The sequence below is a fragment of the Hyla sarda genome, chromosome 9 (assembly GCF_029499605.1).
Source record: "Hyla sarda isolate aHylSar1 chromosome 9, aHylSar1.hap1, whole genome shotgun sequence".
NCBI classification, from domain to species: Eukaryota; Metazoa; Chordata; class Amphibia; order Anura; family Hylidae; genus Hyla; species Hyla sarda.
Genome location: NC_079197.1, coordinates 130,520,031 through 130,539,912, shown reverse-complemented (window position 1 = coordinate 130,539,912; position 19,882 = coordinate 130,520,031). Strand labels below are relative to the sequence as shown.

General features: G+C 42.5%; 1 long non-coding RNA gene and 1 pseudogene across 1 annotated transcript in view; one reads left to right on the top strand and one right to left on the bottom strand.

The window, feature by feature from the left end:
• LOC130291030 (uncharacterized) overlaps positions 1-19,882 on the bottom strand; it is a 37,088-nt gene that overhangs the window by 13,850 nt on the left and 3,356 nt on the right. The gene's annotated exons all lie outside the window — the stretch shown is intronic.
• On the top strand, positions 5,269-5,341 carry LOC130292162 (U2 spliceosomal RNA; annotated as a pseudogene).

The window sequence follows — 19,882 nt, the reverse complement described above, 5'->3', positions numbered from 1 at the left end:
AAATGTTTTTAAATCAACTGGTGCCAGAAAGTTAAACAGATTTGTAAATTACTTCTATTTAAAAATCTTAATCCTTCCAGTACTTATTAGCTGCTATATGCTCCATTTTTCATTTTATTTCGGGACTAGGCGCAACATTCCAAAATGTGAATAAAGTTAAAGGTTCTGAAGACTTTTTGAATCAATTATGTATTAATGGGGTATTCCAGGCCAAAACTTTTTTATATATATCAACTGGCTCCGGAAAGTTAAACAGATTTATAAATTACTTCTATTAAAAAATCTTAATCCTTCCAATAGTTATTAGCTTCTGAAGTTGAGTTGTTTTTTCTGTCTAACTGCTCTCTGATGACTCACGTCCCGGGAGCTGTGCAGTTCTTATGGGGATAAGAAGCTAGCCTCAGTTATGATAGAATCCCCAGGATCAACTCAGATAACATTTCATAATTATATCTCTAGTAGTATTACTATATTGTTTCTTTTTCCATGTGAAGTCTTGTCAACTTGTATTGTGTAATTGAGGTTAAATTCTATTATGTGTGACACATTTCTCTCTACCCTTTTGGCACATATCTTAGTGATATACCCCTGCTGTAAGCCTGTGTGAGACACATATCTTATCTGGAATCTGATCTTCAACCTGTACCAGGAAAACTTATCACTGTATATGACAGCGTGTCAGTGACATATTGTTGCCCAGAATAGAGTAGTGACAGAAAACTATCTCCCTTTCTTGTATGTATCTGCTTAAAACAAGGGTGCAGGAAGGGCAGTGTCCTGTTATGGGTCTCCTGCAAAAGCTTTACTTGTAACAGATAATTACACATGACAATTATGGTAGCGTAGAGATTGTGGGAGATTAGCTCAGTAGAACCAGCCAAATTACAGTCAGAGACAGGGACATGAAAGTAGAATTCAAAACAGGGCTTTCTTGTGCTTTTATTTTTCAATAACAAAACAAATTTAGCATTTAACTTAAGGCACAAACAAATACGAAATTAATCCTGCTCGTCTAGTGCTAAGTACACAAAATATTTCCTCTTCATACAAATGGCTTACTAACAGCCACCCAACTAAAAAAGGGGAAAAAAATTGTTACTCACACAAGGTGAATGTCCCTTTTCAGGCTGTATAGCTCAGGACTCAAACTCTCATCAGAGGTTCCTCACAGCCTCACTTGCAGACTGAGGGTATGTTCACAATGAGGAATTTCCTCAAGCAGAATTCTGACGAGGAAGTATGTTCCGCTTGAAGAAAGAACATGTTCTTTCTTTCAGGCGGAATCAGCGTCGTTCTCCCATAGAGATCAATGTTATTTTTCTTTTTTTTCAGTCAGAGGCATTTCTACACGGAATCCGCATGGAATTCGCACGGAATTTCCACATGAAAAAAGAAGTATTTAAGAATAAAAAAAATACACATATTATGCCCACTCTCCACCCACTTTTTATTCAGCAGCAATTTTGAGATTCTCATTTCTGATTCTGTGACTGTATTCAGAGTCTGTGAATAATCTCTCATAGAAAAATGCTAAATTTTCACCAAAAATGAGTGGAAACGCCCCTGAAAATCAGTCTGTGGAAATGGACACTGGAACTCCTCCCACTCTTCCTCCCACTCTTGATACTCCTCCTCCTCCGCATGAAACCTGCATTTCCACGCAGAATTCCGCGCGAATTCCACACGATTTCCGCGCAAAATCGCTGCTATTCTGACCGGGAAAAAAACTGCATTTTGGGGCGGAAATCTTCAGCGTGATTTCCGTCCCAATTCCTCAGTGTGAACATACCCTGACTCTCACCTAAAGCTCAGAACAATATGTCATCAGCACCTGTGCTGATCTGGACTACCCTAAAAACCTGGAGTGACCCAATAAGGGGATCAAAACCCTTGCTACTTAATCTGACTTTCATCCTATAAAAATCCAGACTTAATAACAGGACTTACCGAAAGTCTGGCTAGGGATTTTAATTATTGCCTGGATTCCCCATATCTGACTCAGCTTTCCCTGGATGTGATATTTGTTCGGAGAAACCCAATATCCATATACAACAAGTTCCTTCGGGAAATATAGTGATCCTCATTGACCATCCCTGTCTCACAATATATTATAGCCATACTATAAAAATAAATGTCTGTTTGTCCTCTATAGATATCCAAATGCCTGATTAATTTGACTCTATAATTGGCAAGTGAGTGCATCAGGTGTCCGGGAAGTGTTAAATAAAAGGTCTCTACCTTGTCGGAGGTATCCAGCACTTGCTCACTTTTGTTCTTTTTTATCAGCTATTATGGCAGGATTATTTTCAGAGGATATATACACTGTATACTAAAGCTTCTAATTTGACAGCTTTTATTTTTTACATTTTTATCTGGCTGAAGCAGGTAGTGCACTTTACTAGATAATCTTAGATGGGAAGATACAGTAGAGCATTTTCCAAGAGCAACCACTCAGATTACTTTCATTTTTAAGGGCGCTTGGGAAGATGGGAGCTGGAATCTGATTGGTTGCTAGGGCCAACAGTTTTATAATTCTTTTATACTAGTTGGGAGAAATCTGAAGGTATAACTGCTTTCATATAACTTCATTTAGAGCAACTGAAGTCAAAGAGATTAGTTTCATGCCCCCATTTAATATTCATGGGCAGATGCGCTATCTCATAGGATCTCCTTTACAAATAATTATGTACTGATATATGCATTTCTCCAGATTTCTTCCAGATTGACAGTCATCTCGGCAATTCAGTGCTCCACTACCATTTTGTGATCACATTTTGTCATCTCAGGGGGCTTGGCATACTCTGCTATCCTCATTCTGGCAAGTCCCCAGGCTGATGCTGATGTGGGAGGTGTACCAGGGGTGGCCAGGCAGTTATGATGCGTGCAAGGTATGACGGGACGTGGTATTCGGCAGTGAACGTCATGCTGCCCAAATGCGGAAGTAAAACATTTTATTACAGTGTGATGGGGGCCTCAAAACATCATTGTCAGAAAAGTAGCCCATAAAAATACCCTCAAGAGCACTTTTATGCAGATAACCCCTTTAAATTACAGGAGATGTTACATCAGCATAATTCCTACAGTATTCTTTCAGCTCTATTGTCAAGCCAAGTGTCAAGAAGGCAGGTCCTAGCTGCAGCTCAGCACCACCTTCTTGACTCTTGGATTAGAAATAAAAAGGCAACAGTGTTTGCAGATATTAGCAGAAAATTTGCCTAACAGATGCCTTTTAAGGCAAAAATTAAAAAAAAAAATGCCCTAAGACAATATAAGTTTGTTATTGGGACAGATAAGGACCTCCAGGCTAGCATGCAGGCAGGTCATCGATTAAACCATTCATGAAGTTGTCAATATTATAGTTGGTAACAACTTTGAAAAGACAGATCTCATCTTATAGAAGCATGATTGGCATCAGAGAACATATGAATTCCACAGCTCATATGAGGTCCTGCAGTATCCTCTAAATTTATGGTTTGGACGTTATGGATATCACTTTGGAAGCCCACAGGTCCAAACTTAGCCACAGAGCAGACAAAAAACTATCTCAGCAATAGAGTTTTATGATTCTATGCTTATGATTCATAGTCGAGGTGCTGGCATCACACATGCTTTTCTGGCATACAGGGAACTGTTTTACCAGTTTGTGTACACTATATGCCAACATTTAATCTAAGTGGTTCTGTTACATCAGATCCCATCAGAAAGAGCTTTGCATGAAGAATTATATCCACTGAAAAGATACTGTCCATAGTTCTTAGTCAGTGAGGAACTTAAAAAGGCAAGTTATTTTGTGCGCCACACGAGTTACCTGTTCATTCCTTTAACTTGCAATGTAAATGGGAAAGACATTACATATTTACTCCATTTAAAAGATAGGCAAGACTTGATTACGCAAGTCTTTTGCCAAAACATAAAGAGATATGTTGATGTAATCAACAAAGGGCACATCTTTCATGCACCCCAATGCTGGATGTCCTCTACTGAGTGGTAAAAAGAGGTCTTCTACATACTCACATATTGGTTTGGCTAACTGAAAAAAAACAGGCCAAATGACATTTGACATATTGATCATATCTGTAGAAATACCACATGAATATGTGAATTCTGAACTGTTTGCTACATGTACAACCCAAATGATTCATGGGCCTTAAGGTCTATGTTTTCCAAATCCATCGTGCATGTGCCAAGGAATATGCAGCAAAAGGTACCCAAGGAACCTTTTAGTTGAAACCCAGACTGATGGTGATCGGTATCAATTCGACAGACATAGAAATCCTGCAAAGGTAGCTATGCATTTACAAAAAAAAAAACTGTCAGCATAATGCAGGTTGTTGATGGCAAGCTGGTATTTAAACCGAATGACTCTGAGATCAATTACCTGTAAATTGATGTTTGATGCCCACATACATGTGGAGTTTTGCAGTTCTGTCAAAGGTATCAAAAATATTTACAGTTACATTTACAACGGCTCAAATGAGGTCATCAGTGGCAGTGCAGATGAAAACTATTTGCAAGATAAGGTCCAGCAGTCAGGCATAACTTGAAAATATTGGGCCCCAATGCCAAATTTGTAACAGGGCCCCCAACTAAAACGCTTCAATTATGGTACGGGTCTCTTCATGTAGGAAAAAGAAGGCTCTAAGCCCAGGTGCAACTGTGCTTCCTTTTGTCACATCCCTGCCAGCAGTACGTAAGAATTAATTAGGCAGTTTATTGAATTATCACCTTTTCAATGTAAGAGAGGTTTCCAAAACCTCAGTGTCCATCTTGAAAATGGTCAGAGAGTGTACTTAGCAGTTCATAATCTTTTAGAAAGAGTGCAAAATCCACCCAGGACCACCCATAAAGCATTTTATGAAATGTGCCAACAGGGCAGTTTTGCAAGGACACTGTTCGATGCAGTTGTTCCTTTATACTATATTTGGACTGTCTCCAAAAAACAAGTTTCAACAACAAAAGTAAGGCACTCCTATGCAAGACTAGTCAGGTATCGTTTGTTCAGAGTATACATCGTGCATTCAAACCATGAACTTTTAGCTGCAAATGTAACTGCATGTTGTGAAAGGTCCTACCTCATTTAAATTTCTCAAGACGTCAACATCACTGTCTGTGCTTCATAATATATAGCTTGCCTTTCTGAAGATGATCAGCACTTGACACGACTTAAGATGGCAACAAGTCACTCTGCACCCAAATTTAGGAAACTGCTTGCAATAAATCTTTCCTGCTGTCAGCCCCAGCCATTTCTAATTCTTTTTGGGATAGGTAATCGCTTCTCGGCCTTTTGGCTAAGATCAAGTGTAGTATCTTTCCTGTTAGTTGGCGGTGTGGAAGACCACCAAGGCAGGATGGGGAACCACACAGTAGACTGGTGTACCAGGGATGGCTGTGGAGGGCAGCAGTCATCTCTGATGAGACCTGTTCCTGCTGGATCTGGCCTTAAGGTCTGGGTAGAGTGAAAGCCGAGGTGCACAAGTGCCCTGGGAGTGGTGACCCCAGGGTGCCGGAATTCACTTGGGATTCGCAACCCCACTTGAAGGAAAGCATGTAGCACGCACTTTTTCTCTCACTCTTCTGGGCAGTCACCCTTATTATCCCAGCCTTCCGGCTAGGATCGGGGAATTTTTATAGATCCGGTCGGATGTCCGGGCAGTATTACACACTGCGCACGTCCACTTTTTGTGTTCGTTATGTCCACTAGGATTTGGTAGGGTGCGGTAGCCCTTCTGGGTGTCCCTCCTGCCGGTCTAGGGGAGGTGTGCATGGCCATGAGGTTCCTCCCCTCCCTGCTATACCCTGTGGCAACCCTGTTTTGGCAGGATGTCAAACCAGTTTTACTGGTTCCTTGGTGACAACCTGGTTAACACCTAGTTGTCAGCCGGGAACACTTTCGGTCCCTGAGTAGCTTTGGCGAAAGGGGACATTGTACCTGGAACCTTGCAGGTGTCTTTTGGCCTGGAGGCGAAGGGTTTGGTTTGTTGGGGGGCCTCTCTCCTTTTGGATAAGGGCTTGCGATAGACCGCATCCTCGTGCATGTTTTTTTGTGTGAACACTTGCACTTTTTACTTACACTTGGGTGATTTGAGAGCACGTACCTCGGCTTTCAATAAATAAAAAAAAAATCTTTGGGATAGGTAATATTAAAGGGGTTATCCACTATAAGGTGATTTTAGTACATACCTGCCAGGCTATCCTTTTGTGAACTGGGTATTTCTTGTTGGAGTTCAGTCTCTTAAACTAAACATCCCATAATTCCATGCTTGTAAGTGTGAAGTTACATTCCTCCCTCCCACACATCAGCCACCCCACCCATTGCAGCACAAATGAGCTTCATCCATTCAGTGTCTTCTAACAAGGGTGCCTACAGCTGTTGCAAAATGATTTCTCTCCCATCCAGTGGTCGCTCCACCCATTGAAGCAGGACAGACTGCTTTTGCTCAACTGACTAGTGTTGTCACATCTCGATGCACTGCAACCTAGAAAAACCCAAAACCTGAGTCATTTTGTACGCTGTTAAAAAAAAATATTGGGGCAAAAATCACATAAGGATTGCAAGACCACTATCACACACAGGTACAGTCACTATATTACTACTAACTTTACAGCCTGTGTAGCATAGTCAAATAAAAAAAAAAATTCTTGGAATACCCCTTTAAGACATGGTAGATGCTGTTTTATGTCTTTCTCATCAAGAGGCAAATAATCCTTCACTTAATTTCACTAGGTTGAAACAACCAAAAATTTGGCTTCAGGTCGAAGTTATTCAAATCACTGGAGAAAAAAATTAAGTGGTTTATGTCAAGACATGGGGGGAAAATTTAGCAAGACCTGTGCATAGGAAAAGTGGAGCAGTTGCCCATAGCAACCAATCAGATTGCTTATTTAAATTTCTTAAGGCCCTAGGAGGAACTGGCTAGACACTTTTTATTCAACCTGCTTCTTGCCAAGGTAATAAGAATGTTTGGTATTGCTGCAACACTACTGAATTGTGGTAGAACTAGGGCTGCAATGATTATTCAATGTTATCGATAAAATTCGATAACGGGATTCGTTGTCGATGAATCCTGTTATCGAATAATCGGTCGATTCATTGTGCAGGCGCTGGCGGTCATGAGGCTGCGGCGGGCGGAAGGAGCTGGTCAAGCAATATACCTGCGGCCCCGCAAATCCCACACCGATGCAGTCACTGGAGGCACTCTGGTTGGGAAACACTGAGTTAAGTAACAAACTTCTTTGCAACCAGTGGGCCTCCAGCTGTTGCATAACTACAACCCCCAGCATGCACGGACAGCCAAAGGGCATGCTGGGAGTGTTATTAGTATGCCTCCAGCAGTTGCATAGCTACAACTTCAGCTGTCACTGCATGTTGGGAGTTTGTTACCTAACTCAGTGTTTTGCAACCAGTGTGCCTCCAGCTGTTGCAAACTACAAATCCCAGCATGCACTGATAGACCATACATGCTGGGAGTTGTAACTGCTGGAGGCACACTGGTTGCAAAACACTGAGTTAAGTACCAAAATCTGTATTTTGCAACTAGTGTGCCTCCAGCTGTTGCATAACTACAACCTCCAGCATGCACAGAGAGCCAAAGGGCATGCTGGGAGTTGTAGTTTTGCAACAGCTGAAGGTACAGGGTACATTCACATGGGCGGGGGTTTACAGTGAGTTTTTCACAGCAAATTTGAGATGTGGCAAATTTTGCGCTGCCGCTCAAACTCCCAGCAGGAAACTTGCTGTAAACTCCCGCCCGTTTGAATGTACCCTAAAACCAATACACTACACTATAACGCAAAATAAAGGGTAAAACCCCCCCCAAATAAAATAAAAAAATGCCTCGTACGACAGTTTCCAAAACGGAGCCTCCAGCTGTTGCAAAACAACTCCCAGTATTGCCGGATAGCCATTGACTGTCCAGGCATGATGGTAGTTTTGCAACAGCTGGGGGCACCCTGTTTGGGAAACACTGCCGTAGGGTAATTTTGGCAAGTGTAATTCTTGTATCTGGATCCGTCCTTATGCAAATCCCTTATTCAGGCTTCAAATGCTCATGGCGCTCTCTCACTTCGGAGCCCTGTCGTATTTCAAGGCAACAGTTTAGGGTCACATATGGGGTATTTCTGTACTCGAGAGAAATTGCCTAATAAATTTTCGGGGTCTTTTTCTCCTTTTACCCGTTATGTAATTTCATTTTTTACACTAACATGCTGGTGTTGCCCCATACTTTTCATTTTCACAAGAGGTAAAAGGAAAAAAAGACCCCCAAAATTTGTAACGCAATTACTTCTGAGTATGAAAATACCCCATATGTGGACATAAAATGCTCTATGGACACACAACAAGGCTCAGGAGTGAGAGCACCATGTACATTTGAGGTGATTTGACCAGGGGTGACTGATCGTTACAGCGGTTCTGACATAAATGCAAAAAAAAAAAAAAAAAAACACCCACATGTGACCCCATTTTGGAAACTACACCCCTCACGGAATGTAACAAGGGGTATGGTGAGCCTTAGCACCTCACAGGTGTTTGACGAGCTTTCGTTAAAATTGGACGTGAAAATGAAATTTTTTTATTTTTTCACTAAAATGCTGGTGTTATCCCAAATTTTTATTTTCACAAGGGGTAATAGGAAAAAAAGCCCCCCAAAATTTGCAACCCCACTTCTTCTGAGTATATAAATACCCCATATGTGGATGTAAAGTGCTCTGCGGGCAAACTACAGGGCTCAGAAGAGAAGGAGCGCCATTGGGCTTTTGGAGAGAGTGTGTCTGGAATTGAAGACCATGTGTCTGGAATTGAAGACCATCTGCATTCACAAAGCCCTCATAGTGCCAGAACAGTGGACCCCACACATGTGACCCCATTTTGGAAACTACACCCATCATGGAATGTAATAAGGGGTGTAGTAAGCGTTTACACCCCACAGGTGTCTGACAGAGTTTTTGAACAGTCGCCCGTAAAAATGAAACAATTTTATTTTTCATTTGCACAGCCCACTGTTCCAAAGATCTGTCAAAAGTCAGTGGGGTGTAAATGCTCACTGTACCCCTTATTACATTCCGTGAGGGGTGTAGTTTCCAAAAAGCTCCTATGGCATTCTGGTACCATGGGGGCTTTATAAACGCACATGGCCCCGACTTCCATTCCAAACAAATTCTCTCTCTAAAAGCCTCATGGCGCTCTTTCTCTTTTGAGCATTGTAGTTCGCTCACAGAGCACTTTACATCCACATATGTGGTTAAAATTTTGGGAGGCTTTTTCTCCTATTACCCCTTGTGAAAGTGAAAAATTTGGGGTAACACCAGCATTTTAGTGAAAAAAAATCTAATTTTTCATTTTCATGTCCAACTTTAAATTTGTCAAACATCTGTGGGTGTTAAGGCTCACTGCCTTGTTACGTGCCTTGAGGGGTGTTGTTTCCCAAATACTGTGCCATGTGGGGCATTTTGTTGTTGTTGTTCTGTCACCATAGGGGCTTCCTAAATGCAAAACCATTTCACCAAAATTTCCTTTCAAAAACCCAAATGTGGCTCCTTCTCTTCTGAGCATTGTGTATTTCCTTACTGAGACGAAATGGGGTTACAACTTTTGGGGGGCATTTTCTCCTATTACCTCTTATAAAAATGGTTAATTTGGGGAAAAAAATTGCATTTTAGTGAGGTGTTAAGGCTCACTGTACCACTTGTTACGTGCCATGAGGGGTGTAGTTTTAAAAATAGTATGCCATGTGGGTTTTATTTTTTGCTGTTCTGGCACCATTGGAGCTTCCTAAATGCGACATGCCCCCCAAAAACCCTTTCAGCAAAATTCACTTTTCAAAATCCCATTGTTGCTCCTTCGCTTCTGAGCCCTCTAGTGCACCTACAAAGCACTTTACGTTCACATATGAAGTATTTCCTTAATTGGGAGAAATTGGGTTACACATTTTGGGGCTTTTTCTCCTTTTACCCCTTATAAAAATTGAAAAACTGGGTCTACAAGGACATGTAAAAAATGGAGATTTTGAATTTTCTCCTTCACTTTGCTGCTATTCCTGTGAAACACCTAAAGGGTTAACAAACTTTCTGAATGTAATTTTGAATACTTTGAGGGATGCAGTTTTTATAATGGGATAATTTATGGGGTATTTCTTTTATGAAGGCCCCTCAAATCCACTTCAAAACTGGACTGGTCCCTGAAAAATTCTGATTTTAAAAATGTTGTGAAAAATTGGAAAATTACTGCTGAACTTTAAAGCCCTCTGACGTCTTCCAAAATCAAAAACATGTCAACTTTATGATGAAAGTATAAAGTAGACATATTGTATATGCGAATCAATATATAATTTATTTGATATGTCTATTTTCCTTACAAGCAGAAAGCTTCAAAGTAAAAAAAATGCTAAATTTTCAATTTTTTCATGAAATTTTGGAATTTTTCACCAAGAAATGATGCAAGTATTGACAAAATTTACCATTATGTAAAAGTAGAATATGTCACGAAAAAACTCTCGGAATCAAATTCATAAGTAAAAGCATCTGTGAGTTATTATTTCTTAAAGTGACAGTGGTCAGATGTGCAAAAAATGCTCTGGTCCTTGAGGTGAAAATTAGCTTGGTCCTTAAGGGGTTAACAAACCTTATATTTATAATAGTTCAGACATTTATGTACGTGGCGGTACTACATATGATTATGTTTTATTACATTACTTTATTTTAAAAAATAGGGAAAAAATTTGAAAAGGGGGGTAATTCAAACTTATTAGAGAAGGGTTAAGCACGCTTTAACCCCTTAAGGATCAAGCCCATTTTCACCTTAAGGACCAGGCTTATTTTATTTTTGCGTTTTAGTTTTTCCCTCCTCGCCTTCTAAAATCCATAACTCTTTTATATTTCGATCTACAGACTCATATATGGGCTTGTTTTTTTGCGTGACCAATTGTACTTTGCAATGAATCTTCTCATTTTACCATAAAATGTACGGCAAACCCCAAAAAAGATTTTTTTTAGGGTGGAAATCTTTAAGGTAAAAATGGCATGTGTTCTTTATTTTGTGGGTCAATATGATTAAAATGATACCCATGGCTAGATACTTTTAGATTTTTGTACCGCTTTAAAAAAATCTAAAACTTTTTGTACAAAATCAGGAATCTAAAATTGCCCTATTTTGACCACCTATAACTTTTTCATTTTTCCGTATATGGGGCGGTATGAGGGCTCATTTTTTGCGCCATCATCTGTGCTTTTTATTGATACCACATTTGCATATATAAAACTTTTAGATTATTTTTTATAAATTGTTTTTGGAAATAAAATGTGACAAAAAAGCAGCATTTTTGGACTTTTTTACGTTTACGGCGCTCGCCGTACGGGATCATTAACATTATATTTTGATAGATCGGACATTTACGAACGTGGTCATACCAAATATGTTTATAAAAAAATATTTTTTATGCTTTTTGGGGGTAAAATGGGAAATACGGACAATTTTCATTTTATTGGGGGAGGGGAGTTTTCACATTTTTTTTACTTTTTATTTTAAAATTTTTCAACTTTTTTTTTTTTTTTCACTTTTTATGTCCCCATAGGGGACTATCTATAGCAATCATTTGATTGTTAATACTGTTCAGTGCTATGTATAGGACATAGATAGATAGACATAGGATCAGTAATCAGTATTATTGGTGATCTTCTGCTCTGGTCTGCTCGATCTCAGACCAGAGCACAAGACCCCAGGAGACGGCCGGAGCCAAGTGAGGGGACCTCCAGCCACCATACTGGATGATCGAATCGCCTCGTCAGCGCTGCGGGCGATCCGATCATCCATTTAAAGTACCGCACTGCCGCAGATGCCGTGATCTGTACTGATCACAACATCTGAGCGGTTATTGGCGGACATCCGCGTGATCGCGGATGTCGGCCATTACGGGCAGGTACCCGGCCTGCAGTGTATGACACGAGCATCGGACGTAAATGCACGTCCTGGTGCGCGAGGTACCGCCAAACCAGGATGTACATTTACATCCGTGGTCGTTAAGGGGTTAAACCCTGGTAACAGGACCAGGGCGTACAGGTATGCCCTTGGTCCTTAAGTACCAGGACACAAGGGCATACCCATACGCCCTTCGTCCTGGAGGGATTCATGAAGATGTTCAGTGAATTTATCGCTTCTCTGATCGCAGGGGGTGGTTTGAGCTAGCGGTCTGGGTCCACAAGGCCCAACTCTGCTGAGCTAATTTGCGCATTGTACCCAGCACATCAGCTGGTCGTAAAACGCCCCCCATTTATCTCTATGGGAGAAGCAGAGACCGATGAACACTGTGCCTCTGCTTCTCCTATAGAGATGAATGGAGGGGATGTGTTTTGACAAGCTGATGTGCTGGGTGCGAAACGTAATTTACTAGAGCAAAGTTGGGGCAAGCCGGGGCCCCGTATGGGTGTCGGGGGGGGGGGGGGGGAGGGGGCGATGTGCCGGAAGGGAAAGTAAGTGCAGCACCCGTTTTTTTCCTCCAGCATTCCAAAGGCCATGTCAAGTATATAGAAAAGTATAGTAAAGATGAGTAGGTAAGCAGAGTAGTCCCCAGTTGTTTCAAGACTACAACTTCAACTATGCAATGATAGCTGTAGTCTTGCAATAGCTGGATATTACTTTACCTAACAGATCATCAGCTGTTGCAAGACTACAACTCTTAACATGCAATGACAGTGGCAGATTGTCAGAGAATGCTGGGAGTTGTAGTTTTGTCACAGCTAGAGAGCCACAAGTTTGAGATCAATGGATAGGGAGGTAGGTGGGTAGATATTAAAGTCTTTCTACCTGTTAGCAGGGAAGGAAACCCACTTCCAGTTCCTTTCCCAGGCTCCCCCCTCCTGACCTTCTTTGGTTAAAGGGGTACTCCGGCGCTTAGACATCTTATCCCCATGATCTTCCATGCCGCACCCCATTAGAATCAGTCCCCGGAGCGTGTTCGCTCCGGGTCTGATGACTGGCGATCACGACGGAGCATAGTGACCTCACAGCTCTGCCCCGTGCGACGTCACGCTCCGCCCCCTGAATGCAAGCCTATGGGAGGGGACATGACAGCAGGGGCGGAGCCGTGACATCACTATGCTCCGTCCTCGTGGTCGAGATGGACTCAGCCTGAGGACCTCCAGCGGTTCCGGAAGCCGCTAAAGGTGGGTGCTGCATGGTTGATCCCGGGGGTCCCCAGCGGCGGGACCCCCGAGATCTGACATCTTATCCCCTATCCTTTGGATACGGGATAAGATGTCTAGGGGCGGAGTACCCCTTTAATTTTAGGAGCCATTGTTTCCAGAAGATGAGCACTATGTTAAATAATGAGGATGTGATACATCAGAAAAAAGCCAGTTTGATTTACTCATTGTTATACAGTGGTAATAAGGATACCTTGCCACAAAGAGTAAGATTAGATATGTGACTGTAGGGCCGCCTTCAGCGACTCTGCATAAGTCTCTATAACAAAACAGGCAGTCATTTCACCTTGACGCCCCGTTATTTACAACTTGGTACAAATAAAGTTTATGCTTCCCTATAACTTTATGCATCCTACTCCAGCCATGTAGAAGCCTTGTACTATAACATAAACACAATTCTTTAAAACTTTTGTTACAGTTTCTTCACGATAACATAATTGTATTATTGTTTTGGGAAGTAAAATTAAAATCTGGTTGAAGTTGCCATTGGCAATGGAAGATCATATAGCTTTGATTAGAATGGTTGTGTTGCCACAACTTTTGTATTTCCTGACAGCAGCACGTATTATTTATATATATATATATATATATATATATAGATAGATAGATAGATATATATAGAGAGAGAGAGAGAGAGAGACACAGAGATATATATATATATATATATATATATATATATGATAGGAGCTGCTGTCAGGAAATACAAAAGTTGTGATGTGTGGTTTCAAAGAATGTTACAGTTTAGTAAATAAACTCATTTGGAGGAATAAATTGAATGAAACTGTCTTTTCTTACAGTGTCAAAGTGAAAGGGGGTCTAGATATCCCCAATTTTAGATTCTATTGCTGAGCGTCCCAGATTGCCCATTTGTCAATGGATTATGGGAAGATCTTGGGTGACTACTTAAAATTTAAATATAAATTTAAAGATATTTTTTGAAATACTAGAGCTGGGTATTTTGTCATTTGGGGAAACTAATAAGTTTTCTCTATTGACATAGATTGATTTAACTTGGAGAAAGTTTAAAAAACTGCTGGGGGTAATGGGCTCTACACCCCGATGTGGCGGAATAGGAATTTTCTAGAAATATACATGTTTTTGGATTACAGCTTTTGGAGTAGTAAAGAACTATTATATGTGAATCAATTTTTTTGAACATGGATCACTAATTAATTGTAATAGAATGCAGCACAAATATAATATTACTTCATCACAGATTTTTAGCTTTAAGCTATTTGAACATGCAATTAAATACACAATGAATCAAAAATGTTTTTTAAATAAATTGTCATTCATTGTTGAATGTAGTCACAGGGGGTAATAGAATTAGAATGTCCTGGGTGTATAAGCAAATATTGATAGAAGAGTCTAATAAGACAATTGGAAAAGGATTTGGGAGAGATTGAGGAATCACATTGGGGTATTATTTTAAAAAGCACACAAAATCAAAATCTTAGGATCTCGCAATTCAAAATTGAATAATACATAGACTTCATATTTCTCCCAGAAAGATAAATAAATATAAAGACTATCTTGGGGTGAGTTGTGGGAAGTGTGGTGAGGTAAATGCTGATTTGCTACGTATGTATTGGAACTGTCCAAAGCTAAGTAACTAATGGGGGAAAATCCTTGACAAAATTGCTAGGTGTGTAGGAGATAACACGCAATTTGATGCCAAACAGGTTATACTGGGTTGTTTTGACCAAATGTCTCCCCTAAGAGTTAGCTTTTTGCAGAGAGTCTTCTTTTTGGGGAAATTATTCATTTTGAGAAAATGGATTACTGCAGTGCCCCCTTCCTATGAAGAATGGGTAAAAGAAGTAGAACATACTATGGGAATGGAAAAAGCAATTGGTAACTCAAAAAAAGCCAAGAAACAATGGGAAAAGAATCTGGTTATAGATTATGAATTTGTTGACATATATACCTTGTGGCTCGGCAGTTGCTGACTTTATCCTGCATAAATTAGTTCAGCTTTCAGGTGCTCCGGTGGCTGGAGACTCTCTCCTAGTACTGTATCCACCTTTTCCAGCCCACCGGAGCACCTGAAAGTTGAACTAATTTATGCAGGCTAAAGACAGCAACCGCCGAGCCGCGAGGTTCGTGCAGAATCAAAGTACTGTAATTTTGCTCATCTCTAAAAAATATATTATGTAATCTCTTGTTTTTGAATTATGTTATTATATGTGTATCACATTGTTTGGAAAAGAAATAAAAATGTATATAAAAAAAATACACAAATAGTTTCTGTTAATGAAAGTTGGTTCATAGGTTGGATTATACACCTAGAGATGTTTAAATTTGGGTTACGCCCCCATTCTAAATGCCCTAAATGTCACGAATCAGAATCGGACCTAATACATATGCTCTGGGTGTGTAAGGGAATTAAAATGTATTTGAAAGGAACCCAGGGTCAAATTAGGTCCAGAACCCGGAACTGAATTGGGTTTAGAGCCTGGTGCATTCTTATTTTGTGTTCTTCCAGATATAGATAAATATAAAAAGGAAATTAATTGGTAAGATCTTATTTTTGGGTTTTGGGTAGATTGATAATTATGAGAAATTGGGTCGTTCCCGACAGGCCTTCATTGTTAAACTGGCTTTTCGCAATTGACAAAATAAGGAGATATGAGAAATTGTGCAGTAAAGCAGTGAAACATATAGCAGAATGGACTAAAACATGGGACCTGTGGGGTACGGATTAAGTGAATTTAAAGAGAAGAAAAAGAGAAAAGGGAGAGAGGAAGGTAGGAAAAAAGGAAGGAGGAAGGGAAAGGAAAAAAGAAAGGGGAAGAGAAAGGAAGGAAAGAAGGGGGAAGGAAGGAAAGAGAAAGAAAGGGAGAAAGAAAAGCAAAAATACCAGAATAGACAAATGTTACGTTATCCAGCATTGCTTGTACCTGAATGGGTTAAAGATGCGCTGGAGAAGCGCGTGAAACTGTCCCATGCTGGTCAATGTCCAGCCCCTGGGTGCAGAAATCATATCGCTGTCTTCAAGCCGAAGTGGAACTGTGAAGATCCGCCCCTTGTTGCTGGGGGAGCAGAAGTCAACGCTGCACCACTGACGTCTTTTCGGATGGTGGCCATTTTCTTGGAGCCCAATATAAAAGGGAAAACGCTGCCGGAGCTGTACAGTTTATCGGAAGATGCAGACATGGCAGAGCGAGTGTAAGTCCATGTGGAGAGTCTCAAGATGGTGCCGGAGGCCTGGCAAGTTGCCGCGGCACAGCTGTTTAAAGAATTATCTGACCGGAGGAGGCCTGCCACCTAGTCCCGTTGCCAGAGGACAACGGGCACTGGCCAGCAACCCCAGAGGAGGACGCATCTGAGTCATCAAGCGCATCATTGCCAGTGAAGCTGTCCCCTCATCACCGGACCTGGGGGTTCTGGGCCGAAATCCTGAGGGAAGAGTCGGAAGTAAGTATCCCGGCTGAGGCCGAGTTTTCTATCCTTCCTTCCACCCCTAGCCCTGAGCAAACCCCCCAGGCCCCGAAGTCTGTTTTCCGTCCGCCGTCACTACCTTTGCCTAAGTGGTTATTCGGCGATGAGCCCAGTTTGATCCAGTACATGAGAGAGCACATTCTTCCCCTACCAGGGAAGTCCCATCCAAGAGTTCAGCCCAGTCCGAAAGGGCCAAAAGAGACGCTGAAGTGGCTGAAATTGTGGAGGGGCTGAGGGCTCAGAGATTGAATCATGGGCCAAAGCTGCCACCGAAAGTCAAAGATACTGCCCCAAAGCTGCCACCGAAAGTCAAAGGTACTGCCCGAGAGGAGGTCATTATGCCCGAGGCGCCTGCTATGGCTCCAAGATACCTACCAGAGTCATCTGAGGATGTGCCCAGGCCTACTCCTGTGGTCAAGGAGGTTTGGCCTAATTAGCGGACATCAACCAAAGTGCCTCGGCCTACTCCAGCTGTTGCAGAGCTTTTGCCGGTCCAACAGGCACCAACTGTTCATCCCCCAGTGGCACAAGCTGCTGTGGTAGAAGTGGTGGTCACTGTGAGTGCGACCATCAGACTCCCGTTTGTCTCACATCTCGTGGAACCAGGGGCGTACCTAGAGCATTTGGCACCCGGGGCGGACCCTTTGTTTGGCACCCCCCACACACACACACACACGCACCCCCCTTAATTACACCCCCTCCCTCCCCTCCCCCCAGGGGCGGACTGACAACACTCTGGGCCCCCGGACCAAAAAAAAGGCAAGGGCCCCTGCTAGGCTCTGCAGCTCGTCAATCTACTGCCATGCTCCTATTCCACCCAAATCCCACACACAATAAATTAAAATTTATATATGTAAGAAACACTTTAACGTAGGTAAATTTCCATGACCAATAATACTGGTATACAAGGAGTAAATATATACCACCACACAATAACTGGATAATACCGCCATACTGTACTGAATAAAACCACTATATACAGACCAGTATACTATACAGGATCTGTATACAATATAAGTGATTATAAACAGGACCATATGGCGGTAGATATCAGCTGTACACAGGATGTATATACCATATAAGTGATTACAGTAACATTTTGGGACTCACAATTACGTCTTTTCTGATCAGCGGTGTCCTCTTTCCTTTCCTTCTCTGTCCGGATAAGACCGCCATTAACATCTGCAGGAAAAACATGTCAGACTCTGCATATATTCAGTGCCCTCCTCTACACAATCTTTCCATCTATAGGCCCACAAACTGTAATAATGCCCTCCTTGGTGTCCTGCACAGTAAAAGGGCAGGTAGGTAGGTATATGCCCATAGGTATATGCAGAGTTACACCCCCCTCTCTTTCCCATAGGTATATGCAGAGCTACGCTACACCCCCCTCTTTCCCATAGGTATATGCAGAGGTACACCCCCCTCTTTCCCATAGGTATATGCAGAGCTACACCCCCCACCCCCTCTTTCCCACAGGTATATGCAGAGCTACCCCCCTCTTTCCCATAGGTATATGCAGAGTTGCACTCCCCCCCTCTTTTCTATATGTATATGCAGAGCTAAACCCCCCCTCTTTCCCATAGGTATACTCAGGGTTACCCCCCCCCTCTTTCCCATAGCAATATGCAGAGCTATCCCCCTCTTTCCCATATGTATATGTAGAGCTACACCCCCCCTTCCCCATAGGTATATGCGGAGCTACACCCCCCCCTTCCCATAGGTATATGCAGAGCTACACCCCACCCTCTTTCCCATAGGTATATGCAGAGCTACACCCCCCCTCTTCCCCATAGGTATATGCAGAGCTACACCCCCCTTCCCCATAGGTATATGCAGAGCTACACCCCCCCCCTTCCCCATAGGTATATGCAGAGCTACACCCCCCCCTTCCCCATAGGTATATGCAGAGCACCCCCCTCTCCCTCCCTTCCCTATAGGTATATGCAGAGCACCCCCTCTCCCTCCCTTCCCTATAGGTATATGCAGAGCACCCCCCTCTCCCCCCTGTCCTATAGGTATATGCAGAGCTACACCCCCCTTACCCATAGGTATATGCAGAGCTACACCCCCCCCTTCCCCATAGGTATATGCAGAGCTACACCCCCCCTTCCCCATAGGTATATGCAGAGCTACACCCCCCCTTCCCCATAGGTATATGCAGAGCTAAACCCCCCTCTCCCTCCCTTTCCCATAGGTATATGCAGAGCACCCCCCTCTCCCTCCCTTCCCTATAGGTATATGCAGAGCACCCCCTCTCCCTCCCTTCCCTATAGGTATATGCAGAGCACCCCCCTCTCCCCCCCTTCCCTATAGGTATATGCAGAGCTCTCCCCCCTTCCCTATAGGTATATGCAGAACACCTCCCCTTCCCTATAGATATATGCAGAGCACCCCCCCCTCTCCCCCCTTCCCTATAGGTATATGCCGAGCACACCCCCCCTCTCCCCCCCTTCCCTATAGGTATATGCAGAGCACCCCCCTCTCCCCCCTTCCCTATAGGTATATGCAGAGCACCCCCCCCCTTCCCTATAGGTATATGCAGAGCAACCCCCCCTCTCTCCTATAAGTATATGCAGAGCACACCCTCCATTCCCTATAGGTATAGGCAGGGTTAAAAAAGATAAAATAAAAAAAGGATGCTCACCTGATATCCCATGCAGCGATCTCCTCAGCAAGGGCCCGCGTCTTCTCCCCTCCACAGTACAGGCGCCGGATGAGTGACGTCACCGGCACCTGTACTGCGTGCGGCGTGGGGGCGGAGGTCACGTCTCCTCTGTGTAAGCTGCAGATGCGGCTCACACAGAGGGGACGCCTTCTCCTGTATGTGCGTGTATCGCGCATACAGGAGAATGTAGCGCTGTCTGCTGGGGATCTGGGACGAGCGTCCCGGACCTCAGCAGCAGCTGAGAGTGGCACCCGGGGCCCCGAACTCTATAATGTACCTGGACTGTAGCGCAGTACAATGAACCTATGAGTACATATTGTTATAGTAATATATTTTTGCTCACTAATTTGCACGAGTAAATACCTGCGTTCATGTACTATAATTGTTATAGTATAATGTAATAAAGTGTATATAACCTGTTTGTACAGTGATGTCAAAGTTACAGTGTCTTTTGTATCTGGCAATCTGCAAGGGAGGTATCCTGACCCAGTCAGGACGGACGTAGCCACTACCTCAACGCCAGTACCATATAAATATTAAAGTACCACATAAAGTAAATTGTTACACATAGTTAACTAA